This window comes from Hyla sarda, chromosome 4 (assembly GCF_029499605.1).
Source record: "Hyla sarda isolate aHylSar1 chromosome 4, aHylSar1.hap1, whole genome shotgun sequence".
Lineage (NCBI taxonomy): Eukaryota > Metazoa > Chordata > Amphibia > Anura > Hylidae > Hyla > Hyla sarda.
Window position 1 is genome coordinate 374,305,687 of NC_079192.1, and position 13,923 is coordinate 374,319,609.

The following is a 13,923-nucleotide window of genomic DNA, read 5'->3' on the forward strand; positions in this document are numbered from 1 at the left end:
CGCCAAGAACGCTCTTGGTCAAACTATTATGCTCTCAAGATAGAGACTGCCTTTTGAAATTGTCAAGAGAAAAGGGAGCAATCCCAGTCGGCAACTCCAGGGTGTTCATATACCCGGACTTTTCAAGAGATACCCAGCGCAGAAGAATGGCCTTTAATTCTGTTAAAAAGAGACTGCATGCGGCCGGCATTAAATTCTCTCTTTTGTTCCCCGCCAGACTGAGGATTACATTTGAGGAAAGGGTGTATTTCTTCACTAGTGACGATGAGACCAGTAAATGGCTGGAGGAGAGGGGATTGTAGGAGTGGTAGGGGAAGCAGAAATTATGTAGAAGGTGGTGGAGGGGGGGTCCAGAGGGAGAGGGTATAGTGCAGTTTAGAGATTCGTGGGTATCACCAGTCAACAGAGGGGGGGTTGGGGGGAGGATGGGAGGTTGGGGGGAGGGTTGGGGAAGAGGGTTGGGGAGGGTTGAGGCACTACCAGCTGGGATGCACCCCATAGCGAGAAGTGGAGCCTGTCGGTTCCGGAAAAAAGAACAGAAAAATGTTTATGTCTACGAATAACAGTAATAAAATATTAATATGGAATGTGAGAGGGTTAAAAAACGGGAGTAAATGGGTAGCAATATTCGATAGAATAAACAAGCACCTCCCAGCAATTGTATGTCTCCTAGAGACCCACCTGACTAGGGATTCACTGAATATCCTAAGTAAGGGCTGGATAAAGGAAGCTTTCCATTCTACTTTTTCAGAATATTCCTCAGGGGTCTCAGTCTTAATTCATAAGGCTGTAAACATGCAAATGTTAAACTCTCTAATCGATCATAGAGGTAGATTTGTATTTCTCTATGTTAAATGGGAGGGTAGGTTATCTATCTTAGCGTTTACATAAATCCCCCCTCCCTTTTCAACAGAAGTATTTCAAGTCTTAATGGATTTTCAAATGGATAAAGAGTTTACTGACCTTTGGGTAATGGGTGATATGAATGGCATTATGAATAAGGATCTTGACTGGCAGGGTAGAAATTTGGGAAATAATAATACCCTTTTGTATAGCTGGTGTCAGGAGGTGGGATGGGAGGATGCTTGGCGAAAGTTATACCCGTACAAGAAGAAATTCTCCTGTTATAATGCCACTCACAAAACAGCCTCCAGAATTGATCACGTCCTTGTTAATAATGCAGGTCTAATTTTTACTCATGAAATAGTGTATGAGCCTGGGTGTGTGTCAGATCACGCAATGTTAGTCTGTTATATTAAAAAGGAGAGGAAGACACAGGAAGCCTCTAGGAGTATGTATATAAATCCCCATTGGTTAAAAATTGAGGATGTAACAAAGGGGGTAAGCTCCGAAATTAGAGAATTTGGGGAAATAAACAAAAGCACAGCTGATACTCTGATAGTATGGGATACACTAAAAGCTTTCTTGAGGGGACTTCTCATTAGGAATATCGCCAGGTTTAAAAGGAAATGTAAGGAGAAGGAAAATGCGATACTGGGGAAAATAGTGGCAGCCGAAAGCATATATGGCATTAATCCTAACTCGGAGAACTGGGATCATCTTAAAAAGCTGCAAGACCTGTACAGTAAAATTGCCCTAGAGAAGGCTCAACACGCTATTTTTTTCAGGAAACAGAGACAATATGTTGAAACAGGTAAACCAAACAAAACACTTATGGAAATTATTAATCAGAAAGTGAAAAAAACAATTATTGGGATAAAAAATAAAGAGGGTAGGGAATGTACTAAACAGGAGGAAATAACAAGTGTGGCAACCCAATTTTACCAGGATTTATACTCGAGGGAAAGCTTTGTGTCAGATGATGAAATTGACATTTTTTTTTTGAAGAAAATAGGGCTCCCTAGTAGCAGCGAGGAAGAAAAGGTGAAAATGGGAGAAGAGATTAGTATAGAAGAAATGGAATCTGCCCTAAAGTCCTTTGTACATAACTCCGCCCCGGGCTCAGATGGTCTGGTCTTTGAAGTTTATAAATGTTTTGGGGGTGTGCTACTGCCATACCTTTTAGAGGTTAATAATGAATCCTTGAGTAGGGGGAGTTATCCCCAACTATGGCTGAAGCCATCATTGTACTGATTCCTAAGAAAGGTAGGGAAAGTGGCGCAATGGATGATTTTAGGCCAATTTCACTCCTAAACACAGACCAGAAAATACTAGCTAAAATTTGGGCCAGGCGCTTGCAACGAGTGATGGATAAGCTAATAGGGAAGGAATAGAAAGGATTTATGCAGGGAAGAAATATCTATAATAATATTAGAAGAGTTTTTCTTAATATGCAGGCAAGGGGTGAGGGGGGCTCCCACTCCATCCTGTCTCTTGACGCTCAAAAAGCGTTTGACAGGGTGGAGTGGGGCTTCCTCTTTAAAATAATAGAACATATGAATCTTGCAGAAGGCTTCTTACAGGGGCTCAGGGCCCTATATAGATCCCCCAAAGCCAAAGTTAATATTAATAATATTATTTCCCGGGAGGTAGTGACGCTGCAGAGAGGAACCAGGCAGGGATGCCCCCTATCACCGCTCCTCTTCTCCCTCTTCATTGAACCACTCGCGCAGTTGATTAGATCTTCCAGCTTGTTTGATGGGTTTGGTGTCGAGGGAGAGGAGGAGAAAATACTGCTTTATGCAGACGATGTTGTATTGTTTGTCACAGATCCAGGAAGAAAGCTTGTTAGCATTATTGATTTGATAAAGGATTTTGGTAAATATTCTGGCTTTCAGATAAACTGGAATAAATCAGGATTATTAATGTTGTCAGGTGATAGCCAGGGCTGTCAGAGAGTGATACATGTTTTGCAGGAAAACAAGGCCCTGGAATACCTAGGAATTAAGATTTCGAGAAATATAGAAGAGTTTGCCCAGTTGAATATTACCCCATTGAGACAGAAAGTAAGAAACAAAATTCAAATATGGAAAAAGTTGCTTATGAATATGGCTGAAAGAATTACTCTGATAAAGACAATTATTTTCCCTATGGTTTTGCATGTGATTAGAGCAGCACCAGTTTGGTTAGGGGAACACCATTTTAATAAAATACAGAGTGAGATCAATGATTTTTTATGGGATGGGAAACAAACACGGATGAAACACACATTTCTGAGTCCTCCCTTGAGTAGTGGTGGTTTGGGTATACCAAATATGCAACTGTATTATTTAGCGGCACAAATTGAATACATGATAAAGGAAGATGATGTTTTAAAAGTTTTTTTTTCTAAATTAGGTATTAGGGGGGATAGCACTTTGGAGTTAATTGAAGGGGGAAGATGTATGCACAGGGGAAAAATCCCCACTTGTAATATGTTTAATAAGGTATGGAGATTCACGAGACGTTTATTAGGGATTAAGGGTAGTATGCACTACACACTAATGTGAGGTAATGGAAATTTTCCAGAAATGATTAAACTAAAGGAATATGTTAACTGGGAAAGAAATGGGGTTATTAGAGTTAAAGATTTTGTGATAGAAAGCACGTTAAAAGAGTGGAAAACATTCAATAGGGAATTTAGTATTAGTCAGAGCGAATACTTTTCATACTTACAAATTAAAAGCGCTTTTGAGAAGGAGAAGAACAACCCTAGATGGGCAATAAATAGACATGAGTTAATTGACTATATGTTTGGGCTTCGGTCCTCCTCGACAAAGGTATTAGGTAACTTATATAAGGGCCTAGTTAGATTTTCCGTTGAAAAATTTCCTCCAAAGAGTAGGGATAAATGGAAGCAAGTAGTAGGTCAGATCGATGGGGAAGAATGGAGGGAAGTATTTCTAATATTTCCCAATCATCTCTCAATATGAACCATAAAACCTCTATGATAAAGCTGATACATAGGATCCCATATACGCCGGGGTTCTTGTATAAGATAGGAAAAAGACTTGAGTCTAAATGCCCGAAATGTAATATGGAAGGTGCAGATTTGTCACATATGGCATGGAGCTGCCCAAAACTGCTTTCCTTTTGGACAGGGGTATACAAGATGGTAGAAACGAAATTGGGTAGTAAGATAAGCTTTGATATTAAAACGGCCATTCTAGGGATAGGACTTAGGATGCAGTGCAAGAACAGTGTTCTGATAAAGACTTTCGGATTAGCTAGAATAATTATTCTTAGGAGATGGTTTGCTCCCCAGGGCCCATGTTGGGTTGAGTGGCAGAGGGAAGTTCAACAAATGAGAAGATTTGAAGCTATTTACTATCAGGGAAAAAAGATAGGTCAAAAAGTTGAAAACGAGTGGAAGAAATGGGATGAGGCATCCTAGCTGGTAGTGGGTGGGGGGATAGGGGTGTGGGTGGGATTATTTATATTGTGTAAAGCGAATTTTGAAATGCATTATTGTAATTTTGTAATTTGAAATAAAAAAAACTTAAAAAATAAAAAATAAAAAAAATAATTGATTTATGCCAAGTCTAAAAACATAGTAAGGCTAGGTTTACACTGTTTTTTTTTTTTTTTTTTTTAACACCCCAAAAAACGCCAGCAAAAACGCCAGAAAAACTGCCAAAGCTTTTTCCTGCATTTTAGCAGTTTTTCTGGCATTTTTCTGGTGTTTTTTCTGGGGTGTGGAAACAGCCAAATTTGTCCCCTGTGGCAGTTTTCTCCCTACCTTCAGGTACCATTCTGTGGGTTGGATGCTGACCACCCGGTCCACAGAGTGTAAGGAGATGAGGAGTGATGTACAGCATCACTACTAACCTCCCTCGGACTTATAGTATACAGGGGTGCATAGTGTACCCCTATATACTATATTGGAGCTGGGAATCCAGTCACCAGACTGACAGGACTCCCTGCTCCTATAGCCCCTTTGGCCGGTATACAGTATATACAGCTATCTATAGATAGCTGTATATAGTGTATACAGAGCCGACGTCCGCTTACCTCCCTTGCTCCTGTCCCGGCTGGGTCCATGTAGGTCCGCCCCTAGTGATGACGTCATTAGGGGCGGAGCTACAGACAGGAGCCAGGCTGGTGAGGGTCTGAAGCTCTGTTCACATTGTCCGTTTTGTACAATGTGAACAGACCCTTCTGCCAGACAGTGGCGGATCCAGGGGGGGGGCAACGGGGCAATTGCCCCCCCCCCCCCGAGATTGCTGTCCCCCGCCCTCTAGAATGGTGGAGCCGAAGCTGTAAGCTTCCGCTCCACCATTCACTAACCTAGGCAGTCACACGCTGTGAGTACACAGCGTGTGAGCTGCGGGGACACGATCCTCTGCAGGCCGGCGCGATGACGTCACATCATCGGGCCGGCGCCCGGAAATCCCGTCCCCGCGGCCAGCATACAGTAAGTAAGAAGAGTATGCTCAGGGCCCAGGGGATTTGGGATTTGGAATATGTGCCACTGTTAAGGGCACTGTATCGGAGGGGGAGGGGGATTTAAAAACTTAGGGGGGGGGGAGAGAGAAAGGGGAATTTTTAATGTGAGGTGCTGCAGGGCAAAGCACTGGGGGCACTATATGTTAAGAGCACATGACAGGGGGGCCCCCTGTGCTGTGCCCCTCACATATAATGCCCCCTGTGCTGTGCCCACACATATAAATTATATGTGTGGGGGGCACAGCACAGGGGGCATTATATGTGTGGGGCACAGCACAGGGGGTATTATATGTGTGGGGCACAGCACAGGGGGCATTATATGATATAATGCCCGCTGTGCTGTGCCCCACACATATAATACCCCCTGTGCTGTGCCCCACACATATAATGCCCCCTGTGCTGTGCCCCCCACACATATAATTTATATGTGTGGGCACAGCACAGGGGGCATTATATGTGAGGGGCACAGCACAGGGGGCATTATATGTGTGGGGCACAGCACAGGGGGCATTATGTGTGGGGCACAGCACAGGGGGGCATTATATCATATAATGCCCCCTGTGCTGTGCCCCACACATAATGCCCCCTGTGCTGTGCCCCACACATATAATGCCCCCTGTGCTGTGCCCCACACATATAATGCCCCCTGTGCTGTGCCCCACACATAATGTCCCCTGTGCTGTTCCCCTCACATATAATGCCCGTGCTGTGCCCCACACATATAATGCCCCTTGTTCTGTGCCCATCACATATAATTCCCCCTGTACTGTGCCCCACACATATAATGCCCCCTGTGCTGTGCCCCTCACAAATAATGCCCCCATCATGCGCCCCTCATATATAATGCCCCCATCCTGTGCCCCTCATATATAATGCGCCATCATGCGCCCCTCACATATAATGCCCCCTGTCCTGTGCCTCTCACATATAATGCTCCTGTCATGTGCCCCAAACATATAATGCCCCCTGTGCTGTGCCCCTCACATATAATGCCCCCTGACTGGACAGGACAGGGGGCATTATATGTGAGGGGCGCATGATGAGGGCATTATATGTGAGGGGCAAAGAACGGGGGCATTATATGTGAAGGGCACAGCACGGGGCATTATATGTGAGGGGTGCATGATGGGGGCATTATATGTGAGGGGCAAAGAACGGGGGCATTATATGTGAAGGGCACAGCACAGGGGGCATTATATGTGTGGGGCATATGACAGGAGCATTATATGTGAGGGGCACAGCATGGGGGGCATTATATGTGAGGGGCACAGCACAGGGGGCATTATATGTGAGGGGAACAGCACAGGGGACATTATATGTGAGGGGCACAGCACGGGGGGCATTATATGTGAGGGGCACAGCACAGGGGGCATTATATGTAAGGGACGCATGATGGGGGCATTATATGTGAGGGGCAAAGAACGGGGAATTATATGTGAAGGGCACAGCACAGGGGGCAATATATGTTAGGGGCACAGGGCATTATTATGTGGGGGGAACAGGACGGGTCAGAATTATTACATGTAGGGGCACAAGATGGGGCATTATTACTATATGTGAAGGCACAGAGTGTTTTGCATTTCAGAAGTATATTGTAGATTATAAGGAATTTCTGGGGTGGTACATTTTTTTATGGGCCACAATACATTTGGGTATTTTATTCAGAGGATGCACTGCACAGCAAGTTATATTCAGAGTGCAGTGTGTGGTAGTATTAAATTTAGAGGGTACAGTGTGTGGTAGTATTATATTCAGAGAGTGCAGTGTGTGGTAGTATTATATACAGAGGGTACAGTGTGTGGTAGTATTCTATTCAGAGAGTGCAGTGTGTGGTAGTATTAAATTTAGAGGGCACAGTGTGTGGTAGTATATTCAGAGAGTGCAGTGCGTGGTAGTATTATATTCAGAGAGTGCAGTGTTTGGTAGTATTATATACAGAGGGTACAGTGTGTGGTAGTATTCTATTCAGAGAGTGCAGTGTGTGGTAGTATTAAATTTAGAGGGCAATATGTGTGGTAGTATTATTTTCAGAGAGTGCAGTGTGTGGTAGTATTCTATTCAGAGAGTGCAGTGTGTGGTAGTATTAAATTTAGAGGGCACAATGTGTGGTAGTATTATATTCAGAGAGTGCAGTGTGTGGTAGTATTATATTCAGAGAGTGCAGTGTTTGTTAGTATTAAATTTAGAGGGCACAGTGTGTGGTAGTGTTATATTCAGAGGGCACAGTGTGTGATAGTATTATATTTAGAGGGTACGGTGTGTGGCGGTATTATATTCAGAGGGTACAGTGTGTTGTATATTCAGGAGGTACAGTGTGTCAGAATTATATTCAGAAGGTATGTGCCAGTATTATATTCGAAGAATACAGTGTTTAGCAGTATTATAATAATTATTGTTTTCATATAGAGGATCAGAATCCGCTGACATAGTGAGGAGACGTCTGGGCATCAAGTTCTGCAGGGAGAACATTTAGCTGAAACAAGTCCCGGTGGTATGTACATCTGAATTAGATAAGGAAAGACTATAGAGAAGACGTCACCTGTAGTCACTGATATCATTCTATATCCTCCTGTGTGTGTCCCATCAGAGCTGTAGTCACTGAAGAAGTTCTGCAGTAATGATGGGTGAAACAACAACTCCCAGCATCCCCTTACCACTGCTTAGGTCATACTGGGAGCTGTAGTTTTAAATGGTAAAAACTTCTTTAGCACTTTCCCATTCTGTGGCAAATGGTATATTTGATTATTATTCTGACATGTGAACATGGCTTAAGAGTCTTAAACAAGGTCAGGACTGTATGTTACATTTAATAATATTGTAAGTTCCGTAAGCAACATCTTATTTTCTGTCCGCCAACACAAAATACTCTAATAGTGCCCCTCCCGAGACTCGACTCTGGATCCGCCCCTGCTGCCAGACAGGGAGACTTCGGCTGTTGCTAAACTACAACTCCCTGCATGCCCAGACAGCCAAAGGCTGTCTGGGCATGCTGGGAGCTGTAGTTTTGCACAATTGGAGGCTCACTGTTAAGGTAGACATTGCATTATGGGCAGCGGGCAGCGGGCAGCGCCAAAAATGTCCTAACCAATTTTTTGTGTTTTTTTTTCTTCTCATTTCAGATCCATGTATGCAGAGGATTAAGGCGGATTCGATGGATTACGGCGGATGAACTGGATTTTTTTTCTTTTAATAAAATGGTTAACGAGGGCTGTGGGGGAGTGTTTTTTAACCAGTTAAGGACCCAGGGCGTACAGGTACGTCCTGACACCCTGGTACTTAAGGACACAGGATGTAAATGTACACCCCTGGGAATTTTGGTCCCCGCCATGCGCGGGGCGGGGACCTGACCGGGGTGACTGCTGATATCGATCAGCAGGCACCCCACGCAAATGCCCATGTGGGTCAACAGATCACCGGAGAATTCACACGATTTGAGACAATTCTGGGTCATATGGGTATCCGGTGACCCGGAAAATAAGGGGGATCGGGGTTGTCCAAGACACCCACGATCCCACTGAATGGATAGGAGTGAGGTCGCAGGGGTGCCACCCATCCTATCCCTGCTATTCGTCGTCTAGAAGCGACAACCAAAAGCAGAGCCGGGGCAGGGGGGTTAACTTTCGGTTTCCACAGTAGGCTGGGCAGAACGGGCAAACAGACGAGGACTGGCACCGAAGGTCCACTTACCCATCGGCGACGGGCGGCGATCGGCGGCGGTGGTCGGCGGCAGAAGAGGATGGCGATGCGGCTCCCTGGATCCTACGGAAATCGGTGAGTTGCCTAGCAACATCTGGAGGGCTACAGTTTGGAGTCCACTATACAGTGGTCTCTAAACTGTAGCACTCCAGATGTTGCAAAACTACAACTCCCAATATGCCCGGACAGCTGTTTGCTGTGTGGGCATGCTGGGATTTGCAATTTTGCAACAGCTGGAGGGCTACAGTTTGGAGTTCACTGTGCAGTGGTCTCTAAATTGTGGCCCTCTAGATCTTGCAAAACTACAACTCCTAGCATGCCCACACAGCAGTTTGCTGTCTGGGCATGCTGGGATTTGTAGTTTTGCAACAGCTGGAGGGCCACAGTTTGGAGATCACTGTGTAGTGGTCTATAAACTGTAGCCCTCCAGATGTTACAAAACTGCAAATCTCAGCATGTCCAAACAGCAAACAGCTGTCTCGGCATGCTGGGATTTGTAGTTGCATACCTCCAGCTGTTGCATAACTACATCTCCCAGCATGCCCTTCGGCGATCAGTACATGCTGGGAGTTGTAGTTTTGCAACAGCTGGAGGCACACTAGTTGGAAAATACTGAGTTAGGTAACAGAACCTAACTGAAGGTTTCCCATCCAGTGTGCCTCCAGCTGTTGCAAAAGTACAACTCCCAGCATGCACGGTCTGTCAGTACATGCTGGGAGTTGTAGTTTTGAAACAGCTGGAGGTTTCCCCCCCCCCCCCCCCCCATGTGAACGTACAGGGTACATTCACACTGGCGGGTTAACAGTAAGTTTTCTGCTTCAAGTATGAGCTGCGGCAAATTTTTCGCTGCAGCGCAAACTCCTAGCGGGAAACTCACTGTAAACCTCCGCCAGTGTGAATGTACCCTAAAAACACTACACTACACTAACACATGATAAAGGGTAAAACACTACATATACACCCTCTTACACTGCCCCCCCCCCCCCCCAATAAAAATGAAAAAGTATGGTATGGCAGTGTTTCCAAAACAGATCCTCCAGCTGTTGCAAAACAACAACTCCCAGCATTTCCGAACAGCCACTGTCCAGGCATGCTGGGAGTTTAGCAACAGCTAAATGCACCCTGTTTGGGAATCACTGGCGTAGAATACCCCTATGTCCACCCCTATGCAATCCCTAATTTAGTCCTCAAATGTGCATGGCGCTCTCTCACTTCGGAGCCCTGTCGTATTTCAAGGAAACAGTTTAGGGCCACATATGGGGTATTTCCGTACTCGGGAGAAATTGTACTACAAATTTTGGGGGGATTTTTCTCCTTTTACCCCTTATAAAAAGGAAAAGTTGGGGGCTACACTGGCCTGTTAGTGCAAAATATAAAAAATGTTACACTACTATGCTGGTGTGGCCCCATACATTTTATTTTCACAAGCGGTAAAAGGAAAAAGACCCCCAAAATTTGTAACGCAATTTCTCCTGAGTACGGAAATACCCCATATGTGGGCATAAAATGCTCTGTGGGTGCACAAGAACACCCCTCACGGAATGTAACAAGGGGTATAGTGAGCTTTAACACCCCACAGGTGTTTGATGAATTTTCATTAAAGTTGGAAGGGAAAATGAAAAAAAAAATTTTTTCACTAAAATGCTAGTGTTACGCTAAATTTTTCATTTTCACAAGGAAAAATAGGAAAAAAGTCCCCCAAAATTTGTAACCCCATTCCTTCTGATTAAGAATATACTCCATATGTGGATGTAAAGTGCTGTCCAGACACACTACAATGCTCAGAAGAGAAGGAGCGCCATTGACCTTTTTAAGAGAAAATTTGTCTGGAATTGAAGGCCATGTGCAGTTACCCCCCCCCCCCATTTTGACCCCATTTTGACCCCATTTTGGAAACTACACCCCTTACAGAATTTAATAAGGGTATTTACTCCCCACTGGCATTTGACAGATTTTTGGAACAGTGGTCGGTGAAAATGAAAAAAGTAGTTTTTCACTTGTACAGCCCATGGGGGTCATTTTCTCCTATTACCCCTTGTAAAAATGTGGGGGGAAAAAAACTCATTTTTTTTTTTCATTTACACATCAAACTTTAACAAAAAGTCGTCAAACACCTGTGAGGTGTTAAGGCTCACTGTACCCTTGTTACATTCCTTGAAGGGTGTAGTTTCCAAAACAGTATGCAATGTGTGTTTTTTTTTTTTTGTTTTTTTTTGCTGTTCTGGCACCATAGGGGCTTCCTAAATGCGACATGCCCCTCAAAAACGATTTCAGCTAAATTTGCTTTTCAAAAGCTAAATGTGACTCCTTCTGTTCTGAGCATTGTAGTTTGCCAGCAGAGCACTTGATGTCCACACATGGGGTATTTCCATACTCAGAAGAGATGGGGGTGACAAATTTTGGGGGGCATTTTCTCCTATTACCCCTTGCAAAAATTTAAAATTTTGGGGAAAAATTTTAGTGAAAAAAATAATAATTTATACATCCAACTTTAACGAAAAGTCGTCAAACACCTGTGGGGTGTTAAGGCTCACTGTACCCCTTGTTACGTGCCTTGAGGGGTGTAGTTTCCAAGATAGTATGCCATGTGTATTTGATTTTTTTTTGCTGTTCTGGCACCATGGGTGCTTCTTAAATGGGACATGCCCCCCCAAAACCATTTCAGAAAAACTCACTCTCCAAAATCACACTGTTACTCTTTCCCTTCTGAGCCCTCTAGTGAGGTATTTCCTTACTCGAGAGGAATTGGGTTACACATTTTAGGAAGATTTCTCTCCTTTTACCCCTTGTAAAAATTCAAAAACTGGGTCTACAAGAACATGCCAGTGTAAAAAATGAAGATTTTGAATTTTCTCCTTCAATTTGCTGCTATTCCTGTGAAACACCTAAAGGGTTAACAAACCTTATGAATGTCATTTTGAATACTTTTAGGGGTTCAGTTTTTATAATAGGGTCATTTATGGAGTATTTCTAATAAGAAGGCCCTTCAAATCCACTTCAAAACTGAACTGGTCCCGGAAAAATTTTGATTTTGAAAATGTGAAAAATTGCTGCTATATTTTGAAGCCCTATAATGTCTTCCAAAAGTAAAAACATTTCAACTTTATGATGCAAACATAAAGTAGACATATTGTATATGTGAATCAATATATAATTTTTTTGGAATATTCATTTTCCTTATAAGCAGAGAGCTTTAAATAAAAAAATGCTACATTTTACATTTTTCCATAAAATTTTTGAATTTTTCACCAATAAATGATGAAAGTATCAACAAAATTTTACCACTAACATAAAGTAGAATATGTCAAAAAAACAGTCTCGTAATCAGAATGAAAGCTAAAAGCATCCCAGAGTGATTAATGCTTAAAGTGACAGTGGTCAGATGTGCAAAAAATGGCCGGATCCTACACTGAAAATTGGCTGGTTCCTTAAGGGGTTAAAATAAAATAATTTTTCCAATGTATTGTGTTTTTTTTTAAATAGAATTTACAGGCTTAGTAGTGAAAGCTGTCCATTACTAAGCCGGGGCTCAGCGGTAGCCCCCAAAACAGCTAGCACTAACCCCCAATTATTTCGCCGGTACCCACCGCCACAGGGGTGCCAGGAAGAGCCAGTACCAACAGGCCTGGAGCATCAAAAATGGCGCTCCTGGGCCTAGGCGGTAACAGGCTGGCATTATTTAGGCTGGGGAGGGCCAGTTACAATGGTCCTCGCCCACCCTGGTAACGTCAGGCTGTTCCTGCTTGGTTGGTATCTGGCTGAGAATAAAAATACGGGGAACCCTATGTGTTTTTTTATTTATTTATGAAAAGAAATGCATAGGGTTCCCCGTATTTTTATTCTCAGCACAATACCAACCAAGCAGCAACAGCCTGACCTTACCAGGGTAGGCGAGGACCATTGTTAATGGCCCTCCCCAGCCTAAATAACACCAGCCTGTTACCGCCTCGGCCCAGGAGTGCCATTTTTGACACTCCAGGCCTGTTGGAATAATTGGGGGTTAGATGTTTTTGGGGCTAACGTTAAGCCCCGGCTTAGTAATGATTCCGTCTATTAGACAGCATTCACTACTTAGCCTGAAGATTCAATAAAAAAAAAAAAACACAACACATTGGAAAAATTTTTTTTTTAAAAACACTCCCCACAGGCCTCATCAACCATTTTATTAAAAGAAAAAAAAATCCAGTTCATCTGCCGTAATCCATCGAATCCGCCATAATCCTCTGCATGCACAGATCTGAAATGAGAAGAAAAAAAAACACAAAAAAGCGCCAATAATGCAATGTCTTCCCAAACAGAGAGCCTCCAATTGGTGCAAAACTACAACTCCCAGCATGCCCAGACAGCCTTTAGTTGTCTAGGCATGCTGGGAGTTGTAGTTTAGCAACAGCTGGAGTCTCCCTGTCTGGAAAGACACTGGCAGAAAGGTCTGTTCACATTATACAAAATGGATAATTACCAGCTTGGATAATTACCAGCTTGGCTCCTGTCTGTCGCTCCACCCCTAATGACTTCATTAGGGGGCGGAGCTACACAGACCCAGCCGGGACTGGAGATAAGTAAGCGGACTTTGTCTTCTGTATACACTATATACAGCTATCTATAGATAGCTATATATATTGTATACTGCCCAAAGGGTTAACCTACACTGTCCAGCAGTGTAAGTTAACACTTTTCTTGCTGGGCTGGCGCATAATGCACAGCTCAGCAAGGGGTTAAGTGAGGCAGCAATGTGTATACTGTATACACATTGCAGGCTCACTATAAGTTCTTGCTGGGCAGTAGATATGTATATCTACTGCTCAGCACCAGCTGTTCTCCCGGCTATGTAGCAATGAGCACAGCTGAGTCCCAAAATTCACTTTAGGAGGATTGCAGTGGGTGTCAAGAGGACTGAAATTT